Genomic DNA, 18,306 nt, shown 5'->3' on the forward strand with positions numbered 1-18,306 from the left:
CAATGGGAGTTAGGCAACTCTCTACATCTTGAGCAGCTAAATATCTTAAAAATATCTGGCCCTGGGTGAGCTAAACTACTCAGGTGCTTGTGTAAAACTTGCTGGGCACCTATCAGCAATTTTATGTTCCTAAATTTGAAAATCTGGCCCAGAGAGACTTGTGCAAGGGAAGTCTTGTGCCTGGGAAGGTTATGGAATCTCTATAATTAGAGATTTTTAAGAGCAGGTGTCATAAATATAAAGGGAAGGGTAACAATCTCCTGTATACAGAACTATAAAATCCCTCCTGGCCAGAGGCACAAAATCCTTTAGGGTTAAGAAGCTCAAGTAACCTGGCTGACACCTGACCCAAAGGACCAATAGGGGGACAAGATACTTTTGAATCTTGGGGTGGGGGTCGTGGTTTGTTTGTGCTCTTTGTTTTGGTGGTGTTCACTCTTAGGACTAAGAGAGACCGGACATCAATCCATGTTCTCCAAATCTTTCTGAACAAGTCTCTCATATTTCAAACTTGCAAGGCGTATTAGTTTATCTTTGTTTTCTCAATGTGTGAATGTTCACTTTGCTAGGGGCAGGTTTATCCCTGTTTTGTTGTAACTTTGAACCTAAGGCTAGAGGGGGTTCCTCTGGGCCCTTTGAGTCTGATTACCCTGTCAAGTGATTTTCCATCCTGATTTTACAGAGGTGATTTTTACCTTTTCTTTTTAATAAAACCCTTCTTTTAAGAACCTGACTGATTTTTCCATTGTCCAAAGACCCAGGGGTTTGGGTCTTTGATCACTTTGTAACCAATTGGTTAGGATATTATTCTCAAGCCTCCCCAGGAAAGGAGGTATAAGGGCTTGGGGGGATATTTTGAGGGAAGAGGAACTCCAAGTGGTCCTTTCCCTGTTACTTGTTAAAACACTTGGCTGTGGCAGCATACCAGGTTTTAACCAAAGCTGGTAGAAATAAGGTTAGGGGGCTTTCATGCAGGTCCCCACATCTGTGCCCTAGAGTTCAGAGTGGGGAAGGAACCTTGACACAGACAAATCACTGTGGAATATCAGAGAACAAAAGACTCTGTTGATTGCTTCCCCCACATACCCACAAACAGGAGAAGTGCAGCTGGACTCCTCCCATTAGCTTGAGCTCTGGGAGAATGGAATAAAAATCCATAACAAGGAGAAACTGGATCTTCATGCTGTTTGGACTCTGAGAAGCAAGGATTACTAAGCATAAGCAAAAGATCCCTTGAGTTGAGCACAGTTAGCCCTAAAAGGCATACAGAACTTGCTTCTTATAGAAGCTTCTATTGTGTTTTAGAAGTTAAGACTGTAACTGGTTTGTGAGAGTATGTTTACTTGCTTTAACCTAATAAATAACTCTCTTCCTTCTTTTTTCTTAGCCAATAAATTTTTAGTTAACTGATTATAGGACTGGCTACAACTCTTGTCTTTAATGTAGGATCTAAAGAGTAACGGATTTGGGGTAAGTGACTGGTCCTCAGAAAAGGGCAGAACCTGACTATTGTTTTGATCTTTGGTGTAATGGACCACCTATCACAAAGGCAAGCTTTGGTAGATTGGCCCCACTCAGCGAAACCCACTTATTTAGCCTCTTAGAGTTGGTAGGACAACTCCCACCTTTTCATGTTCTCTGTATATGTATATATATCTCCTCAATATATGTTCCGTTCTATTAATCCAACCAAGTGGGCTGTAGCCCACGAAAGCTTATGCTCAAATAAATTTGTTAGTCTCTAAGGTGCCACAAGTACTCCTGTTCTTTAATATGTCTGTGAGAGAAAAAAACTTTTGTAAATAACCCATTACAGACAGTTTGACAAGAGGTGTGAGAATACTTACATGGAGAAATAGATTCAATGTTTGTGACAGCTCAGCCATTCCCAGTCTCTATTCATGCCTAAATTGATACTATCTAATTTGCCTATTAATTCAAGTTCAAGGTTGTTTCTCTCACGTAATTAACCTCTTAGAGTTAGTAGTACAACTACCACCTTTTCATGCTCTCTGTATTTGTATATGTATCTCCTCAATATATGTTCCATTCTATGCATCCGATGAAGTGGGCTTTAGCCCATGAAAGCTTATGCTCAAATAAATGTGTTAGTCTCTAAGGTGCCACAAGTACTCCTGTTCTTTTTGCGGATACAGACTAACACAGCTGCTACTCTGAAATTAGACAAATGAAATGTCTTCAAGTCATCAGGTCCTGATGAAGCGCATCTTTGAATACTCAAGAAGCTGACCAAAGAGATATCTGAGCCATTAGCGATTATCTTTAAAAAGTCATGGAAGACAGGAGAAATTCCAGAAGACAGTTTGGTGAATTACAGACCAGTCAGCTTTACTTCTGTACCAAGAAAGACAATAGAGCAAATAATTAAGCAATCAATTTGCATACATCTAGAAGATACTAAGGTGATGAGAAATCCATGCTGATTGTTACTTAAGAACAAATCATGTCAACTCAACCTGATAACTTTCTTTGACAGGGCAACTAGCCTTGTGGATGAGGGCAAGTGATAGAGATAGTATAGCTTGACTTTAGTAAGGCTTTTGGTACTGTCTCACATGACCTTCTCATTAACAAACTAGGGAAATGTAACCTAGATGGAGCTATTATAAGGTGGGTACAAAAGTGATTGGAAAACCGTTCCCAGAGAGCAGTTATCAGTGCTTCACAGTCAGGTAGGACATAATACGTGGGTTTCCACAGGGATCAGTTCTGGGTCCGATTCTATTGAATATCTTCATCAGTGATTTAGATCATGGTATAGAGAGTACACTAATAAAGTTTGTGGATGATACCAAGCTGGGAGGGGTTGCAAGTGCTTTGGAGGATAGGATTAAAATTCAAAATGATCTGGATAAACCGGAGAAATGGTCTGAAGTAAATAGGATAAAATTCAATAAGGACAAAAGCAAAGTACTCCATTTAGGAAGGAACCAATCAGTTGCACACATACAAAATAGGAAATGTCTGCCTATGAAGGAGTACCATGGAAAGGGATCTGGGGGTCATAGTGGATCACAAGCTAAATATTAGTCAACAGTGTAACACTGTTTTGAAAAAAAGCAAACAGCATTCTGGGATGTATTGTAAGCAAGACACGAGAAGTAATTCTTCTGCTCTGCTTCACACTGACTAGGCCCAACTGGAGTATTGTGTCCAGTTCTGGGTGCAACTTTTCAGGAAAGAGGTTGACAAATTGGAGAAACTCCAGAGAAGAGCAACAAAAATGATTAAAGGTCTAGAAAACATGACCTATGAGGGAGGATTGAAAAAAAAATGGGCTTGTTTAGTCTGGATAAGAGAAGACCGAGAAGGGACATGATAACAGTTTTCAAGTATATAAAAGGTTGTAACAAGGAGGAGGGAGAAGAATTGTTCTTCTTAACCCCAGAGGATAGGACAAGAAGCTTAAATTGGGCTTAAATTTGGCTTAAATGTGCTTAAATTGCAGCAAGGGTGGTTTAGCTTGGACATTAGGAAAAACTTCCTAACTGTCAGGGTGGTTAAGCACTGGAATAAATTGCCTAGGGAGGTTGTGGAATCTCCAACGTTGGAGATTTTTAAGAGCAAGTTAGACAAACGCCTGTCAGGGATGGTCTAGATCATCATTTCTTAAACTTAAATTTCTTACCCTAGGGGACACCCAGGGTCCCCCAGGGAGTCCATGGGCCCCGCTGATCAACTTCTTCACCTCACTCCCAGCACCTCCTTCACGCTAAAAGTCTGGCAGCACAGCTGGGCTAAGGCAGGCTTCCTACCTGCCCTGACCCCGAACTGCTCACAGACCTGGCCGGCATGTCTCTGTGGCCCCTAACGGGGAGTCAGGAAGTCTCTGCACGTGGCCCCCGTCCTGAGTGCCAGCTCTGCAGCTCCCATCGCCTCTGACAGTCAGAAGCTGGGACTAGACTACAGCGTATGGACCACTACATAAATTGCCTTGTTCTGTTCATTCCTTCTGAAGCATCTGGCACCAGCCACTGTTGTAAAATAGGATACTGGACTAGATAGTCTAATAATGTGACCCAGCATGGATGTTCCTATGTTCTAGACTAGGTTCTTGTATCAGTTCCCTTCACCATAGTTGTGAGCAATTACATTTTTATTGTGGTTTTAAAGTTGTTGTTCCTTTGAGAACACATTGTGATACAAGAGAATTTAATCTTGCATTGAGGGCTCTCAAATATTTTGTTCCTGTCCTTTCAGTAAAAAATATTATTACTCTACCTGACACCCTGCAGAGCTGGAAATGGTGTGACAGAACACGAGGGAATTGGTAGAATTTCCCACACAGGTTGCTGTATAACCAACTCTCTGCTTCTTTTTCCCCTGGGACTTTCCTGGCCAGATCTTGGCAAGGGTAGAATTCCATTCCACTGGGAAGCAGCTCACCATACTGGTCACACCCAATGTTGCAGCCTCTGCTGTAAGGGAAGATCTCATTTAATGATGCCAGAATGTGGAAATGCAAAGTCTAAAGGGGAAGAGGCTGATCCTGACCCCAGGCAATGCAGGAAAAATTCTAGCTGTGATTTCCACACCCCAAAATAGCCTTTCCCCTGCTGTCCCAGTTGTTTTTTTTTTTTAATGCTTTTGTTGTCGATGCTTCCTGGGACCTGGGTAATTCATCTGATTTTTCTGTGTGTGCAATTGCAGTCATGGCGGTGGGATGGAAGGCACTTGAAAGTTGCTGAGTGTCTTGAAGGACCACTTAATGATCTTTCCAAATGTTGGTTGTACTGATCGCTAACTAGTGTAAAGCGCTTTGGATAATAGCACTTTATAAAAAAAACATATAAAACAATGTTGGGGTGCAGGGTCTGACCAGGAGTTAAGATACAGTAGAGGTCTCAGGGTTGGGAATGCACAGTCTGGAAGGGAGTTAAGATATGAGAGAGGGATCAGAATTTGACAGGGAGTTGGGGTGTGGAATGCTTACCTGGGGCAGGTCCCATTTGGTGCAAGGGGTGCGGGGGGGGCGATGGGGGCTGCAGGAGTCAGGGCAGGGAGTGTGTGGGGTGGGGGGTATGATGGAGCATGTTGGAGTGAGAGGGCAGGGGCTGGGTGTGTGTCAGGGGATGCAGGAGTCAGGACTGGGGTCGCGGGGATGTGTGGGAGGTGCAGGAGTCAGAGCTGGGGTTGTGGGGGTGTGTGGGAGGTGCAGGAGTCAGGGCAGGGGGGCTGGGGTATGGGCTGGGGTCGTGGGGATGCTCCATGCCCTGAGCGACTCAGGGCAGGGGGATGGAGGCAGGTATGTGTAGAGGGAATGGGGGGCCCTGCTTCTGCTCCACTCTGTCCCTCTCCTACCCCCTTGCCCAAGTCCCCTCCCTCCTGGAGCACTGGCAAACAGCTGTTTGGGGGTGGGGGCAGCACTGGAAGGGAGGAGGAGGGGCTGGAATGCGACACGCTTGGGGGAGGAGGTGAGGAAGGGGCAGGGAAGGGGGGAGCTTGGCTGCCAGTGGGGACAGAGCCTGTAGCAGGAGCCCCTGGAGCCCACAGGACCAAGCTTCTGCCCCCGCAGCCACCTGGCCCTGGGGCCCCTGTTGGGGGGGCCCCATGCCAGGGCACCCTGTGTTTCACTGTAAATCTACCTGTGTGCTAGAGACACGGTCTCTGCTCATCCTGACTAATAGCCATTGATGCACCTAGCCCCCATGAATTTATCTGCATTTACTTCACCACTGTGAAGTATATTTTGTGTCCAGCCAGAGTCAGAGAAAAGGCTTTCAAATGGCTCTTATTTTGTGTATGGAAACTGCTTCCTGTTTTTGTACCAGTCCCTGCTCTGCTCTGTGTCGCTGTGTGAATCTATTCTTCTGGCACAGTAATAGGTGATGGTGTCTGCAGCTGTCAGCGAGCGGAGCTGCAGGGAGACCTGGTTCTTGGCAGTGTCTGCAGAGAAGGTGGCTTGGCCTTGGATAGACGGTGGAGCGTAGGAGGTTGTGCTTCCGCCATAAATCCCTCCCACCCACTTGAACCCTTTCCCGGGGGCAGGGGCGGCTCTAGGTATTTTGCCGCCCCAAGCACAGCGGCAGGCTGCCTCGGGGCATGCTTGTGGGAGGTCCTTCGGTTCCGTGGCTTCGGCGTACCTGCCACTGAATTGTCACCGAAACCACAGGACTGGTGGACCTCCTGCAGGCAAGCCACCAAAGGCAGCCTGCCTGCCCCCTCACAGCGACCAGCAGGATGTCCCCCGTGGCTTGCCACCCCAGGCCCACATTTGGTGTGCTGGTGCCTGGAGTGGCCCCTGCTTACACTGGAGGATGTTATCCTGAGGTATGTCCCCAAGCATAACCCCCAACTCCAGGGGTGGAGCACCCATGGAAAAAAAAATAGCAGGTGCTCAGCATCCACCAGCTGCCTGCTGATCAACTGCTCATTGGTAGGCCAGATGCAGTGGTGGGAGGGGGGGTGGAGAGGGGCTGGAAAGAGGTGGGGAGAGGGCGATGCCTCAGGGGAGGGCTGGATCGGGGGCAGCAAGAGTCAGAGGAAAGGTGGGGCCTTGGGGGAAGGGAAGGAGTAGGGGTGGGACCTCTGGGCAGAGCACCCACCCAGAAAGGAGGAAGTCAGCACCTGTGTCCCCAACAGGCATAGAAAGGTCTTGGTCAAAAAGACAGTGAACAAACCTGGAAGATACAGTACTGCTATCTATCAAGCAAATGTTCCCACACCTAGTGTAGCAGTGGAAGGGAAACACACCACCCTTATGTGTGGCCCCATGAAGGCTGTATGGTTTGGCAATGTGCATGCCAAATAAGAGCACTTGTCTCTGTGCCTTAAATGCTCTTTCTTTATCCCTGCAGATCAGCAGTAAGAGCAATGCACAATGAATGGACATTTGCAGCCAAGAGTTTAACAGTGTAGCCACAGATGCCTTATTATCTGTATGCAATATGAAATGGCTCTGTAGCCTCATTTGGGCAACTACCTCCTCTGACAGTCAGGGGTGCTGGAACTGGGGATGCTGCTGCATCCCCTGGTTTGAAGTAGTAATAACAAACACCAAATCCACTGTTTCCCTCAGCAGCACCCTCACTACAGAAATTGTTCCAGCACCCCTGCTGACAGTGAGCATTTGGAAACGTAAAGGGAGCTAAAAGCTCAGGGCCCTGATCACACTGTGAGCCAAAGGACTTTCTCTGTTGCATTTCCTCTTTTTGTAGTTCCCAGTGCAATAAACAGACCTGCCCTGCAACCTGCTGGAATTTAACTTCAGTGTCTCCATCTTAACTGGGGGGAACGGGAGCTGCAGGTAAGGGGGACAGAGGAAGGGAATATCATCTGACACATAAGAGGGGTAAAAAGAACAGGAGTACTTGTGGCACGTTAGAGACTAACAAATTTATTTGAGTATAAGCTTTCGTGGGCTACAGCCCACTTCATCAGGTGCATAGAATGGAACATATAGTAAGAAGATATATATATACATGTAGAGAACATGAAAAGATGGGAATTGCGCTACCAACTCTAAGAGGCTAATTGATTAAGATGAGCTATTATCAGCAGGAGAAAAAAAACTTTTGTAGTGATAATCAAGATGGCCCATTTTGGACAGTTGACAAGAAGGTGTGAAGATACTTAACATGGAGAAATAGATTCAATTTATGTAATGACCCAGCCACTCCCAGTCTCTATTCAAGCCCAAGTTAATGGCATCTAGTTTGCAAATTAATTCCAGTTAGCAGCAAGATATTTATGTGCCAGATGTGCTAAAAATTCATATGTCCCTTCATGCTTCAACCACAATTCCAGGGGACATGCGCCCATGCTGATGACAAATTCTGCTCAATAACAATCCAAAGCAGTACGGACTCATGCATGTTCATTTTCATTATCTGAGCCAGATGCCACCAGCAAAAGGTTGATTTTCTTTTTTGGTGTTTCGGGTTCTGTAGTGTGGCAAGGCACAATCTCATTCTCACCAGCCTCTGCTGCTTTTAGCTTTGGTGAGACAGGCTTTGGTAAAACAGTCCCTCTTGGTTTCACAGGGGAAGTCCATTCCTTCTCTCCACCCATCTTTCGGGCTTGTTTTTCTCCCCTGTGGGAGGGAATGCAGCCCCTCCTCCTGGTGTTGGCTACAAAAGTGCCATGCGATTGCCTGTTCTCACTTTCTGGTGACATTGCAAATAAAAAGCAGGCACCATTATCTCCAGCAAATGTAAACAAACGTGCAGTTACGTAACAAAAAAAGTCTACATTTGTAAATTGCACTTTCATGACAAAGAGATTGCACTACAGTACTTGCATCAGATGAACTGAAAAATACTATTTCTTTTGTTTATTTTTACAGTGCAAATATTTATAATACAAAATAATATACACTTCAATGTCAATTACAATATCTATGAAAATGTAGAAAAACATCCAACATATTTAACAAATTTCAATTGGTATTCTATTGTTTACCAGTGCAATTAAAACTGTGATTATCACCATTCGTTTTTTTAATCGTGATTAATTTTTGAGTTAATTGTGTGCATTACCTGGATTAATTGACAGCCCTAGTTCAGAGGTCTCATCCGCTCAACATGGTGGAGCCTGGCAAGTACCTGGAACAAAATTATTTAAATCCCTCTATGCAGTTGCATTGTCACGTGTTGACGCATGGGGTCACTTAAATGTCTGTTGGGGTCTACTTGAAAGTGTCCATAACCGTATGCCAGGTTTTAGTGGTAGTGTTCATGGCAAAAATTCCAGCCAGCTTCTCATAGGACAGGCGCTGGGAGCATGGCCAGAGGTCCTGCTCTCATATGTGCTTATAGTTCTGCTGGAGCTGCTTTGCAGTCGTGCCAATGTCAAGAGATCAAAAATCATGAGATTGTTTTTAAAGATTATATTGTGTTTTTTAGGTCAGTGTCTTGATTTTTGAACTCCCCCTGCCCATCACTAGGGCGTGTGCATGTGATGATTAGTGTTGCCCACTCTCTCACATATACTGGGTAAGGTGATTTTGCCCCCGGCTGCAGGAGCTGTCACCTCCACATCTGCCTGACTCCTGCCCAGCAATTAATCCTGTCCCCCATCAGTTCAGCCCCCTACCCCATTGACCCCCACTGCCCTCAGTGCACCCTCTCAGCACTCACCCCATCTGTTCAGAACCCACCATCAATACAGTCCCCGCCACTCCATCAGCCCCCATTCTCCTCACTTCAGCCCCTCTGCAGCTCCTAGGCCATTGTTCAGCCCTGCCACCCTCACTTCTATTTCTCTTAGGGTTTTTCACCCAGTGGAGTCCCCCTCCCACTTCCGAAGCTGACAGTGGGAGCTCTGGCAATCCCAGGGCTGGGGCTAACAACCAGAGCCCTGGGCATGGTGGAGACTCCCACTTTCAGCTGCCCCAGGGCAAAGCAGTCACCCACATTTTCCTGTGTGATTTCATTTGAGAACATGTTTGTCTGGGTTCACCCATATAGCTGTTATCAGGGCATTTAGTGCACTGGGTGAGGTACACCCCATGTTGTGATAGGCATGAGTAGGATCCATGGATCTTGAATGGTGTCTTGTGTGGGGGGTGTTGATTATGGTAGCAGTGGAGCTACATTTGCAGGTTTTCCAGGGTTCTGGCAGGGTGTACACTTGTCACAAAGCAATCACTCTATAGCTGACCTCTCAGTCCTCCTCCTCAAAGGAAACCTGCACAACACTTTCAAAAGACAAGCCTGAGAGCTTAAATTCTACCAAGACACTATCCAGCCTTCATTCTCCTGCTCATGAATAATGTTCTGAGCAGCACAGGCCAGAGAGGAGCAAGATCACCATAATTTTTAACCTTAAACCATTTAATGAAATTTTATCAGACCAAAATTGATACCTGTGATTTATTGCAAAGCCTTTTCTACCTAGGGCACTGCTCAGTCCACTGCTTCCCACCTTCTCTTTGGTCTTCAGAAATCAAACGTGGGATCTACCTAAACTCTACAAATCTTCAAGATAGGTCAAAGGCCCGATGACTGATTGTGTTTTGCAATCTTGCGTGGATGTCCTGACTATCACTGTCAAAACTAAAGTCACTTTACTTCTAAATGAGAGTGTCCACACATGGTTTAAGACTCTGTAACTTATGTGCATTAATTTCACACCTTTAGTGGCACACCTTGTAGACAGGCCCTCCACATGGGACGGAAATAGGGAAATTGAGAGGAGAAGCCCCTGTTAAGTCCTCTAGTTTAAAATGTTTTTATTGATTTTCCTTGACACACACACAAATGGGGGGCTGCAGCCATTCAAATGCAAATACCTCTGCTGGCAAAGGAGGAATGATAGTCACTCAATCAGTATCAGAGTTCTCAAGCCATAATAAGGGTTCATTTAATATTTTGAACCAGTTTTTAATCTGTGTTCATAGTGATAACAAAATGTGTGTTTTTACCATAGGATAATTAAGATGCATTAGCTATCTCCATTGCAAAAACAGTGTGAAGACACAATACCAAAAATATATTTTTTTAAATTAAGGATCCTGCTACTCCTTTGCTTTGATTGGGCAGGGGGCATAATGCTGCTGACCTCACCTAGGCCTGGTCTACACTACGCGTTTATACCAAATTTAGCAGTGTTAAACCGATTTAACCCTGCACCCATCCACACAATGAGGCCCTTTATATTGATATAAAGGGCTCTTTAAACTGGTTTCTGTACTCTTCCCCGACGAGAGGAGTAGCGCTGAAATCGGTATTGCCATGTTGGATTAGGGTTAGTGTGGCCGCAAATCAACAGTATTGGCCTCCGGGCAGTATCCCACAGTGCACCATTGTGACCGCTCTGGAAAGCAATCTGAACTTGGATGCACTGGCCAGACAGACAGGAAAAGCCCCATGAACTTTTGAATTTCATTTCCTGTTTGCCCAGCGTGGTGCTCTGATCAGCACGGGTGGCCATGCAGTCCCAAATCCAAAAAGAGCTCCAACATGGACCATATGGGAGATACTGGATCTGATCGCTGTATGGGGAGACAAATCTGTTCTATCAGAGCTCCGTTACAGAAGGCGAAATGACAAAGCATTTGAAAAAATCTCCAGGCTATGATAGACAGAGGCCACAGCAGGCACTCAGCACAGTGCTGTGTGACAAGCGTTAACGGAAAGCCAAAGAATCAAATGAACTCTCATGGAGGGAGGGAGCGGGGACTGAGGACTCCAGCTATCCCACAGTCTCCGCAGTCTCTGAAAAGTATTTGCATTCTTGGCTGAGCTCCCAATGCCTATAGGGTCAAAAACATTGTCCCGGGTGGTTCAGGGTATATCTCGCCAATTTACCACCCCTCCCCCCCCATGAAAGAAAAGTGAAAGAAATCGTTTCTTGCCATTTTTCAATGTCACCGTATGTCTACTGCATACTCCTGGTAGACACGGTGCTGCGGTGCTGAACAGCAGTATCCCCTTCCCTTCCTTTCCTGATGGCAGATGGTACAAAATGGTGGAAAACTGTCATCATCCCATGAGTGCTCCTTGCTGGCCTCGGTGAGGTTGGCTGGGGGTGCCTGGGTAAATGACTCCCTGTCATTCCTGGCAGATGGTGCAAAATGCTGGGTAAACATCCTCATCATAGCAGCTGGAGTCTGAGCTCCATCAACGTCCCCCCCCCCTTCATGTCTAAAGAAAAGATTCTATACTCCCTGGACTATCATAGCAGCTGGAGGCTGCCTCCCCCTCATTTTATCTTGCTAAAAAGTCAGTGTTTCTTATTCCTGCATTCTTTATTACTTCATCACACAAATGGAGGGACACTGCCATGGTAGCCCAGGAGGGGTGTGGGAGGAGGGAAGCAATGGGTGGGCTTGTTGCAGGGGCACCCCCTAGAATGGCATGCAGCTCATCATTTCTGCAGGATCTCTGGGGCTCTGACCCAGAGTGGCTGTGCTCTCTGATAGACTTGCCCTATATTCTAGGCAGGACTGACTCTATTTTTAGACAAAACATAAAGAAGGGAATGACCTGAGGAGTCATTCCCATTTTTGCCCATGCACCCCCAGCCAACCTCAGTGAGGCCAGCCAGGAGCACCCATGACAGCAGCAGACGGTACAAAATGATTGATAACCATCACCACTTTCCAATTGCAAATGGTACAAAATGATTGATAACCATCATCTGATCGCCAATTTACAATGGCAGACAGTGCAATAGGGATAGTAACCATCTCTGCTACCTTGCAAAGGCAAATGAATGCTGCTGTGTAGCACTGCAGTACCTCCTCTGTCAGCAGCATCCAGTACACATACAGTGACAGTGACAAAGGCAAAACGGGCTCCATGGAGCCCATGCTACGGTGTCTGCCAAGGCAATCCAGGGAAAAAGGGCGCAAAATGATTGTCTGCCATTGCTTTCAAGGAAGAAGGATTGAGTGACGACATTTACCCAGAATCACCCGCAACACTGTTTTTGCACCATCATGCATTGGAATCTCAACCCAGAATTCCAATGGGCTGGGGAGACTGCGGGAACTATGGGATAGCTACAGGATAGCTACCCACAGTGCAATGCTTCAGAAATTGACGCTAGCCTTGGTACATGGACGCACACCACTGAATTAATGTGCTTAGTGTGGCTGCGTGCACTCGACTTTATACAATCTGTTTTACAAAACCGGTTTATGTAAAATCGGAATAATCCCGTAGTGTAGACCTACCCAAAGTTTGCCTTTTGGTGAAATTAAGGGCAAGTCTAAGCTACAAAATTAAATCAATCTAAATTACATCAGGATACGGCCGCTGCTGTAAATAAATTGTTGTGTGTAGTGGGGCAGTTACCCCGCTCTGGTGAAAAAAGTTTAGGCTGATTGGGGAAGTGGCCACAGCTAGGGCCATGTCCAATCAGGCCACAGCTGGCCCAATAAAAGGGCTGTGGGCCAGAAGCTTAGTTAGTCTCACTCTAGTCTTGAAGTAGGAAGGACCTAGCTGCCTGGGAGCAAGGGTATCTGAAGCTGAGCAGTGCTAAGGAACAGAGGTGGCTCCAGGCACCAGCATGCAAAGCGTGTGCCTGAGGAGGCAAGCCGTGGGGGGGTACCTTGCCGGTTGCTGTGATGGGGGTCAGGCAGGCTGCCTTTGGGGGCTTGTCTGCAGGAGGTCCACTGGTCCTGCGGTTTTGGCAGCAATTCAGTGGCGAGTATACCGAAGCTGCAGAACCGGATGACCTCCCGCAGGCATGCCCTCCAAAAGGCAGCCTGCTTGCCATGCTTGTGGTGGCAAAATACCTAGAGCCATCCCTGAGTGTAAGAAAAGCCTTCAGAGATCCAGATGCAATTAATACCTGCTCTCTGTTGCCTCCCCCAGCCCCAGTATTTGTATTTGGGTCCTGCACAAGGGGGAGGTAAGGTGGAAAACATGGCATCTCCAAGCTCAGCCCAGACTGGAAAGAGTGGATGGGAGTGGCATTCCAAATTTAAGAAAAAAAGTAACATTTGATCATTGTTGGCGTGGAGTCTAGTATTGAGATAACTGTTTGTGCTGTTTCTTTTTCACCATAGCACCTGCAACATCAGGGTCCTTATCTGTTACTAATGAGTGGCAAACCTCCCCGGGAAGTGAGAGAGGACAAGGGAGGACATGCTCGTTGACCCTGTAACTGCATCCCACCAGAGGGTCATGGCAAAAAGCATGGAGGGCAGTTTCCTCCAGCAAGCTCTCAGGGTAGTGCATGGACAAAGGACAGGACATGCAGGAAAAGACACTGGACATGAGGCAAAGGCAAACAGCTCTGCCTCTCCTCTGGCTGTATCACCATGGCATCAATGCCAGCCAGCTGCATGACTGCCATTACATACGGAGCAGCCTTTTCCTCTGAATGACTGCCAGAAGAGTAATCACGGGCATTTGTTTGTTCAACTCCATGCCCCAAAATTCCAAGAGGGAACCCACACTAAGAGCAAAATCCAGGCAGGCAGAGAACTCAGCAGCAGAACACCTCCCTGTGGGTGATCCAACCAGAATGCTGTGCGATTATTTTGAAAAATAGCGGAGCTCTTTCTCTGTGGTAATACCATTCTAGTTACAGCAGGAAATGTACACCAGAAAAACTTACCCATGTAGACCAGGCTTGACTTCAAGGATTCTATCAGACTCCAATTTGAGTTACATAAACTGGATTCTCTCTCTAGCCCAGTAACTGTAGTTACATTGTGATCTTCTTGTTTTCTGGCCTTGCCACCAGTACATACAAGCAGCAGATTAACTTTAAATAGAATAATTTATTATTGTTGCTTTTGTTCCATAGTCAGTTGATCAGGTATATTTATATTCCAGGGAATTAGCTTCAATGTATTTACATAGGTAGCTAATTACATATCTCAGCAATACAGTTTAATATCACGGCATTCACTCAAACTTTTGGTAGTATTATCACCAGCTGCTGAAAAAGACTCATAGACTCATAGGTCAGAAGGGACCAATATGATCATCTAGTCTGACCTCCTGCACCAGGCAGGCCACAGAACCCCACCCATCCACTTTTATAACAACCCCTAACCCAGGACCGAGTTAATGAAATCCTCAAAATTGGTTTGAAAACCTCAAGCTGCAGAGAATCCACCAGCAAGCGACCCGTGCCCCACACTGCAGGGGAAGGCGAAAAACCTCCAGGGCCCCTGCCAATCCGCCCTGCAGGAAAATTCCTTCCCGACCCCAAATATGGCAATCAGCTAAACCCTGAGCATGTGGGCAAGACTCACCAGCCAGCACCCAAGAAGGAATTCTCTGCAGTAGCTCAGTTCCCATACCATCCAACATCTCCTCGCAGACCATTGAGCAGACCTATCTGGTGATAATCCAAGATCAATTGCCCAGATTAACAATCCTATCATAACATCCCCTCCATATACTTATCAAGCTTTGTCTTAAAGCCAGAAAAGTCATTTGCCCCCACTACTTCCCTCGGAAGGCTGTTCCAGAACTTCACTCCCCTAATGGTTAGAAACCTTCGTCTAATTTCAAGTCTAAACTTCCTAATATCCAGTTTATACCCATTCGTCCACGTGCCTACATTAGTACTAAACTTAAATAATTCCTCTCCCTCCTTAACGTTAACCCCCCTGATACATTTATATAGAGCAAGCATATCCCCCCGCAGCCTTCTTTTGGCCAGGCTAAACAAGCCAAGCTCTTGAGTCTCCTTTCATAAGGCAGGTTTTCCATTCCTCGGATCATCCTAGTAGCCCATCTCTGAACCTGTTCCAGTTTGAATTCATCCTTCTTGAACATGGGACACCAGAACTGCACACAGTATTCCAGATGGGGTCTCACCAGCGCCTTATATAACGGTACTAACACCTCCTTATCCTTGCTGGAAATACCTCGCCTGATGCATCCTAAAATCGCATTTGCTTTTTTAACAGCTGTATCACATTTGCGACTCATAGTCATCCTGCTATCAATCAATACCCCAAGGTCCTTCTCCTCCTCTGTCGCTTCCAACTGATGCGTCCCCAACGTATATCTAAAATTCTTATTATTAATCCCTAAGTGCATGACCTTGCACTTTTCACTATTGTATTTCATCCTATTACTATTACTCCAGTTTACAAGTTGGTCCAGATCTTCCTGAATAGTATCCCTGTTCTTCTCCGTGTTAGCAATACCCCCCAGCTTTGTGTCATCCGCAAACTTTATTAGCACATTCCCGCTCTTTGTGCCAAGGTCAGTAATAAAAAGGTTAAATAAGATCGGTCCCAAAACCGATCCTTGAGGGACTCCACTAGTGACCTCCTTCCAGCCTGACAGTTCACCCTTCAATACGACCCGCTGGAGTCTCCCCTTTAACCAGTTCCTTATCCACCTTACAACTTTCATATTCATCCCCATCTTTTCCAATTTAACTAACAGTTCCCCATGCGGAACCGTGTCAAACGCCTTACTGAAATCTAGGTAAATTATATCTACCGCATTTCCTTTATCTAAGTAATCCATCACCTTCTCAAAGAAGGAGATCAGATTGGTTTGGCATGATCTACCTTTAGTAAATCCATGTTGCAATTCGTCCCAATTACCATTGACCTCTATGTCCTTAACTACTTTCTCCCTTAAAATTTTTTCCAAGACCTTACATACTACAGACGTCAAGCTAACAGGCCTATAATTACCCGGATCACTTTTATTCCCTTTCTTAAAAATAGGAACTACATTAGCAATCCTCCAGTCGTATGGCACAACCCCCGAGTTTATCGATTGCTTAAAAATTCTCGCTAACGGGCTCGCAATTTCATGCACCAGTTCCTTTAATATCCTCAGATGGAGATTGTCCGGGCCCTCCGATTTTGTCCCAGTAGGGTTGCCTGGGATTATATCTTTATATTACTTGAGAGAATGGGATTTGTTGTCCACTTTGTCAATTGAATTAAACTGTTCTACACTAATCTCTCCTCCTGGGTGATCACCACTAACTATATTTCAGAACCATTCTCATTACAGGAACAAATCCAGGCTGCCTGCTATCCCTGCTGCAACACATTCAAATTATTCACTTCCTCACCTCAGAATTCGGCCCGGATGCACCTGCTCTGTCCAAAGCTCCAGAACTTCTTATATTTTGTAGAGAGTTGTACCACTTCACCAGATCGGCAGCAACGATGTTTGAGTTCCTAACAACCCACCATATTTAATATAGATGCAATGAGGCAAAAATGGAATGACAAATTGCCAATAGATATCTCTCTCCTATAGTGGAATTGAGCAATATGAGAAATGAAAGATGTGATCCTGGATCTCCAATTATATGTCATTCAACACAAAAAAAAATAATCTTTAGGGTCAATCGGCCACCCCAAAGAATTTATAAAATTAAAGCTACTCTGATGATCCATGTTGGAAGTGTGGTGTGAGGAAGCCATGTGTGCACATATTTTGAAGTGTAGTGTACGGAAACCATGTGTCACATCCTGTTGTTTCAAGTTTTGGGGATGGTATTAAAACCGAAATTAGCAAGATTCTAGCGGCTTCACTCAGCCTTAAAGCAGACACCTGCATACGGGATCATAGACCCAGCAAACAAAGACTATCGACCTTGTACTCAAATCACATGTGCTATGTAATGTGAATAGTGTTGTTCACCATGAAAGAGTATAAGCATTGTTCTGTACAATGTATCTTTTAAAATACTTCTCTCCTTTTTTTCCCCTCCCTCCCGAAGCTGCAAATTTTTCAAGCCTCCCTCCTCCGCCCTAAAGGCTATCTCAGATAAGACGGTAGAAAAAAAGGGCATGAGACGAAATGTTCACTGAAATCATGGAATCGATCCGCAATGAAAGAGCTCATCTGACTGAGTGGAAGGAATCAATATCAAAGTACAGGAAAGATGCCAGCGAATGTGAGGACAGGAGGGACCAATATGAAGACAGGAGGGAAGAACATGAAGAGAGGAGGGACACTCGAGATGAGAGGTGTTGGCAGGAAGATCAGTGGTGGCGGGATGCAACGCTGGGGCTGCTGCGTGATCAAACTGACATGCTCAGGCATCTGGTGGAGCTTCAGGAATGGCAGCAGGATCACAGAATGCCACCAGGATCACAGAATGCCACTGCAGCCCCTGTATAATGCCCTCCCACCTCCCCAAGTTCCATAGCCTCCTCACCCAGATGTGTAAGAATGCGTGGGGGGAGGCTCCATGCACCCGCTCACTCCACTCCAGTGGACAGTACAAGCAAAAGGCTGTCATTATTTTGAACTTTTTTAGTGGCCTTTTCCTTCCCTCCTATCTTCCTCCCAAACCCCACCCGGGCTACCTTTTCAGTTCTCTCTCTCTTTTTATAATCAGTTAATAAAGAATACATGATTTTTAAATGATAGTGACTTTATTTCCTCAGAAAGCAAGTTGTGATGGAAGCGGGAGGGTGGATTGCTTACAGGGAATGAGTCAATCAAGGTGAGGGAGTTTCATCAAGGAGAAACAAACACAACAGTCACACCATAACCTGGCCAGTGATGAAACTGGTTTTCAAAGCTTCTCTGATGTGCACCACTTCCTGGTGTGCTCTTCTAAGCGCCCTGGTGTCTGGCTGCACATAATCAGAGGCCAGGTGATTTGCCTCAGCCTCCCACCCCACCATAAAGGTCTCCCCTTTATTCTCACAGAGATTGTGGAACACACAACAAGCAGCAATAACAATGGGGATATTGGTTTGGCTGAGATCTGAGCGAGTCAGTAATGTGCACCAGCGTCCCTTTAAACGTCCAAATGCACATTCTACCACCATCCTGCACTTGCTCAGCCTATAGTTGAACAGCTCCTGACTACTGTCCAGGCATTTCAACATCCCCAACTGTTATTTTCTGGTCTGGGAAGTAATTCCCTTGCTGCAGCCATTTA

The sequence above is a fragment of the Gopherus flavomarginatus genome, chromosome 12 (genome assembly GCF_025201925.1).
Source record: "Gopherus flavomarginatus isolate rGopFla2 chromosome 12, rGopFla2.mat.asm, whole genome shotgun sequence".
Taxonomy (NCBI): Eukaryota; Metazoa; Chordata; order Testudines; family Testudinidae; genus Gopherus; species Gopherus flavomarginatus.